This window comes from Pinus tabuliformis, chromosome 2_1 (genome assembly GCF_031772625.1).
Source record: "Pinus tabuliformis cultivar Carrire ecotype Pingquan chromosome 2_1, CPIR1, whole genome shotgun sequence".
Lineage (NCBI taxonomy): Eukaryota > Viridiplantae > Streptophyta > Pinopsida > Pinales > Pinaceae > Pinus > Pinus tabuliformis.
In genome coordinates, this window is record NC_142299.1 from 596,008,435 (window position 1) to 596,014,798 (window position 6,364).

Genomic DNA, 6,364 nt, shown 5'->3' on the forward strand with positions numbered 1-6,364 from the left:
CTTCAAATTTTAGAGCATTTATTGGTACAAGATCTTACAGCTGTGATGAAATAAAGGCACTAAAATTTTTGTTAACAGTAGCAGTAGAGGAGAGGTGACTGAAGGCTAGGTCTTTGGGGATTCCTTGGTTATCAATTGGTTGAATGGTAGCTTTAGGATGGAAGAATTGTTTTTGCAACCCATTCTGGAGCAGTTGAAGACAATCAAGGCACAGTTCTTGAAGATATAATTCCATCATATTTAAAGAGAATTTAAGGCAAAGGCTAATGGATTGTCTAAAGCGGCTTTACTGACGAATTAAAATTATGGTTTAGCATGGGAAATCTGGTATGGTGTAAGCCTTCAAGAGAGGTCATTACAAAAATTGGGCCTCTAAATATATATATATATATATATATATATATATATATATATATATATATATATATATATATATATATATATATATATATATATATATATATATATATATATATATATATATATATATATATTAGCACTAATACTATTTCACATTACAGTTGGAATTCTATTTCGCACTAGGTACCAGCATATAAGGGTTGTGAGTTTCTGCTTTCAAGGCCAGTGATATTTTGTTAGAAATTTTTTTGAATGTATTGGTGTTAGCATTATGGTCATTTGGCCCTATGAAAAACATTTGCAAGCATTAGTAAAAGAACTCCTAGATAAGAATTAGATAACATTTTGGTCATTTGAGCGTTTTTCTGAATGTTCGAGATAGCATATGTAGACTATTCACTTTTTATGTCTAATAAGAAATTATGTTTGGATTGGAAAAAAAACATTAAGGCCCTGTACAAAGTCCTGCACAGTGATTGAACATTGTGAAGAAACTAAAATGATTGATTTCTATCCATGAAGGTTTGAATTTGGAATGCAAAACTAGTGGGAGAAGAAGTGGATGTTGATCAAACAACTCATACATTGTTTACCACTAGTCATGACCAACTTGGCTCTGTTAATTGTCTTAGGTGAGATAAACATGGTCACTAATTTGATGATAAATTCCTACAATGTGATTGAACATTTTGGCTTAACTTATTTGAAAATAATAATAACTATATAGATGGTTTACACTCCTACATTGCTTTTGGCTGGAGAAGGTGGACGAGAGAGAAATGCAATGGTTCTATATTGGCGACATAGGGATATTTCATCTTGATGGTTGCCTTGAGATTATTAACTGTGAAAGGGACATAGTTAGGCAGCAAGCTTCAACATGGGGAATATGTCTCTTTGGTCAAGGTATTGATGATTCTTACCAAAATATTTCAACTTTGTAAGTCGTCCAATATTTTTTCCACTGCCACGTCCCAAAACATTTCCTTTGTGCAGGTTGAATTAGCTTTGACAATGTGCCATTATTTTGACAATATGATGTTACATGCAGATCCATTTCATAGTTATTGTGTGGCTCTTGTTGTTCCATCCCATCAAGCCCTTGAAAGTTGGGTTCAGAAAGAAGGAATTGTTTACAAGGATTTTTGTTGACCTGTGTCGGGTTTACTTCCTATGGACCTTACGAATCATGGCATAATGGGGCATGTTACCCACCCACATGGATGGGTAACCACAGGAGAATTTTTTTCTTCTATGATTTAATTTGTCATCTACTTGTCATGCATTATTGATTATATGTTGTTTTTTTTGTTTCCATTCTTTTTTCATGAGTTATCTACAATGTGAACTTTTTAGCATGCAACTTAGTTGGCATGATTATGCCTACACTTTTCCTGAAGGTTGAATACTAAGTTCCTAAGGTGTTATTTTCTATGGTGACATTTTATTTTATTTTTCATACCATATGGTGCATAATAATACACCATATACAAAATTTGAACACAAGTAGTATATGGCATTTTCTTTTGTAGATATGGTCCTTTTTCTACCTAAGATATCACAGCAAGAAAAATCTTGATATTGTAAAAATTGTTTAAGGACCTCATTACGGTTGATTTTTCTAATGTCCTACTTGATTGATACCTTCTCATTATAGGAAGGATTTAAATATGAATTAATATATTCCTGAAACAAAACAAATTCAAAGTTTATAGATATAAAAGATAATAAAAAATGTCAATTCCTTTGTTTGATTGTTACTTGACTCCGGTGTGGGAAAGTTACAAGAAATGGGATTCCTATGGTTTTTAATGTTGTGATTATTTCACCTCATGGTTATTTTGGGCAAGAAAATGTTTTAGGAATGCTAGAAAAGACATCGGTGGATAAGTAAATATATTTTTTTATAATTGCAATGTTCATTCCATGATATCCTCTCTTTATTGCTTGATTGTATTTTGAATGTTTCCTTTAATTTTGTTTTGTCTTTTAACTATGAAATTGAAAATACTTAGTATCATGCCCATTTAAACAACATCCAAAGATTGAAGATGAGATTAGTATTACACGATATTAATTGAAATCCTTTTAGTTGTTTTGTATTAAAAAAAATCATGGCTATTAAAAAAGTTTACTTTCATGTTGTTATTTGAGCATAGTTTGTATTTATACTTGACCAAGTTCAGGTGTTAGAGAATGAAATGTTGTTGCGAATAAAACAACAAGGAATAGACATCACACCTCAAATTATTCTTTTCACAAGTTATTTACAGTCTGACCTTTTTAGCATGTAACTTAGTTGACATGATTATGCCTAAGCTTTCTTTCAAGGTTGAATACTAAGTTACTAAGGTGTTATTTTCTATGGTGATGTTTTATTAGCGTTGTTTATACAGTTCATTTGGCCACATAGTGGCCAGTGTCACCCAACTGAAGAAAACGTGTTCAAGTTTCTTGTTTTTATGGGTGGAAATGGCATTGAAATTGTTGATGTTGAAGTATATGTCGTATAAATATTTTATAGTCTACTTTAGTTTATATTCCAATATTCATCGTCTTTCATGTATTATACTTTGCATTGTATCTTCTTTTATTTTCAGGAGAGAAACTCGATATTGATGGTAAGAAGCAGGAATTGAAGAAAGAGGAGAACAATAACACTAGAGTGACAAATGCAAAAACAAAGAGAGAAGAAAACTAGTCTAGTGATGCCCTTAGAGTCAATATCCTGCATAAGACACACACATAGAGATTGATGGTCAAGTCTTCAGAGTTGGTGAATTCACTTGTAATGCCTTGGAAACACAATGATAATGTTTTGAAGTGATGAAACAATATTTCATCTATAAATTTTGGTCTAACCAATATTAAGTTGGAAAATCCTATTGTAATACTTGGCATTTTATATAATATAATTTATGTGGTTGAAATTATTTATAGTTGCACTTGATATTATTTAGTATTGTAATTAACATATGTAACATCGAAGTTTTCATACTAGATGAATATGCACATTGTATGACATATTTTTTTTTAATTTAGTCACAAAATCATACTAATTACTTTATGTTGATTAATAATGAACACATAAAATCAATCTAAAACTATTGAATTCATATTTTATATTGATTAATTATGAACAAAAATAAAATTGATACATGACTAAATTAATTGTTTATAATGATTATTAATGAAAGTCAATGAAATGAATATAAACTACTAAATCAATCATTTATATAATGAATATGAAGCTACTAAAAAAAATATAAATGACTATTACAAATGATAATTTGTGATTACAAATGACAACTAAATTTTTCATATATACGACTATTAGTAGCTAATTTACAATATCTTATAACACAACCGAAATTTAATCATATTTCTTTTGTCATTATTTGGTTTTCTCGAGTGATCATATAGTAATATGTTTTGTTCTATATTTGGTAATTAATTGTGCCAATTAATAACTAAATCAATGACTAAATTAATGACCAAATTTATGACTAAATATACTACTAGATGATAAAATTGAGACAACCAATTAATGATTAAGATAAAAATGAATAAAAGTTGGTCGCGTTATAAGATACTGTAAATTAACTACTATTGGTCACTGACTGAAAATTGGTCATTTATATGCAAATTTTAGTCGGTTTTTTAGTAACTAATTAGTTATTTTGTACTATTGTTCCATCTTTTGTAGCCCTAACTTGTCCACCATCTCTGTAGAAACTGGGTTATCAGTATTTCCACTATCAATGATCACCTTACAAAATTTTCCTTTGGACCTGCATAATATTTTAAACAGATTCCTTCATCATCCTCGTTATTTTTTTTCCTTTTATGCCTTGATTAAAATTCTCTTCGGCATCAATGATTCACCCATCTTGGGAGTTTGTTCTTTTACCGTTTTTCCTGTTGTCTCTTCCTTAGCTTTTTCAATTTGTGCTTCTCTTTTATTTTTTGATTTGTTTTCAGGATAGTTCCATCACATATGTCTTTTATATCCACACATATAACACCTGACTTCCCTCTCCTTGCCTCTACATCTTGGGAAAATTATTTTACCCCTTAGTTCCCCTCCTATAGGAGATTGACTGCTAGAGCTCCCTTCCTCTTCTCTTGGAGTTTGGAATCTTCCCCTATTGGGAGATCCTTTTCCTTTGACTGGATTCCTTCCTCTACTCCTTTGGCTCTTTTTTTCTGGCCAATTCCTCCTTTTCCCTCAATGCTTCTTGGTAGGCATCTTCCAAATTATTCAAGGGAAAGATGTCAATTTCATCATAGATCTCATACCTTAGGTCATTTATATATCTAGCCACCTTCTCCACATCCTCCTCTATGTTCCCTTCTCTAATATTTAGCATGTATAATTCTTCAGTGTACTCCTTCAATATCATACATTTCTTCCTTAGATTGTTTAGTTGGATAAACAAATTTAGCTAATAATCCTTGGACATAAATTTTCTCTTGAACTTGGCCACCATTCGGTCCTAGCTCTCAATATTTTCCTTCTTTTTCTTTCTTTTGCTAGCCTACAACTCATCCCAACATAAAACTACATGACCCTTTAGACTGGTCACTGCGTATTTGACTTTTTGTTCATCTTACACGTCCTCATCATTGAAGTATTTGTCCTTTGCATGGACCCAATCGAGAAAATCATCCATGTTCAAATTGCTATCATACACACACACTTCCATATTTGGTCTGAATCCCAACTTCCTAACCAGTTTTATTAACTACTCTTTGTCATCCCTTCTCCTAGTGCTTCCTATATTTCCTCTTCGACGTTGGTATCTTCACTCTCACTGACATCTCCCACGTTTGGCTCCCTTCTTTGAGTTGCATCCATTTCTTCCATCCTCTCTTGGATGTACCTTAGCTCCAACTAGAACTCATTACTAACTCCTCTTCTTCCTCGGCCTTTGTTTTTGTGTGGCATATTGGTATCAATTGCTTTGACAGTCTTGAAAAGAAAAATTATTATTAGTTGCAGGCTTTTACAAATATTTTATCTATGATGCCACTTTGACGTAGCAGAATATGCCAATGAGCCCCTTTTTCCCTTGTAATTTATTACCCAGAAAATGTCCTTTCCACTACATCCAAGAATAGAAGGTTGCACAAATATGAGGTGGATATCTTCCAACTAAAAAAAAATTCCATTTATATTCCATAGTTTTGTTCCTATCCTACAAAAGTATATTTTCTCTCCACCACGAACTGTTGATGGTCATTGCATGGAGACCTTTAGATTCACCAATAATTGATTAACGAATTTAATATTTGGCTTCCACTTAATCTATGAGTTCAAATAATCCAACATCCAAATATTTTTTGCACTATGAACGATTAACACACACACCAACACTATAGGAACAAAACGCAAGCAAATTTATAGGAGGCCACTTGACAAAATCGCCTCTCCAGAAATTACATCTAGGATCTTTTTATAAGCACTCTACTAATTGACTAGAGAAGTTGTCCCTAAAGGACATATAAGTACAATAGAAAATAACATATAGGTGAAACTATCCCATAAGGAACATATGAGCCAAAAAAAAGATGATAAATGTAGAGAATATTTACAAGGAGTTTCCTCAGGTGAAAAACAAAAGTTGGTATGATTTTCCCGCATCATATTACATTATCTTGACATTATGTTGGAAATGTATTTTTTTTATGAACTTAACAACATTTTCTTCTAAATTTTGCAAGCTAGTGAAATGTTATCTTCGGTAATAACAAAATTTCACCACAAATATATCTAAGAATATGACTTCATTGATTGCATATTTTGTCTTCGATTTTAGCTTTTCATGTGGTTTTTAAAGTAAATATAATTGTGTATATTTAAAAAAAATATATAATTATTACTTTATTTCGATAGATATTTCTTCTTAAAAAATAAGTAAAAAGGAAAGACAATTTTGACTTATGCAAAGTAAACATAAAGGATTTATGTCCTCTATGTAGCATATGCTAAAAAATATACAAC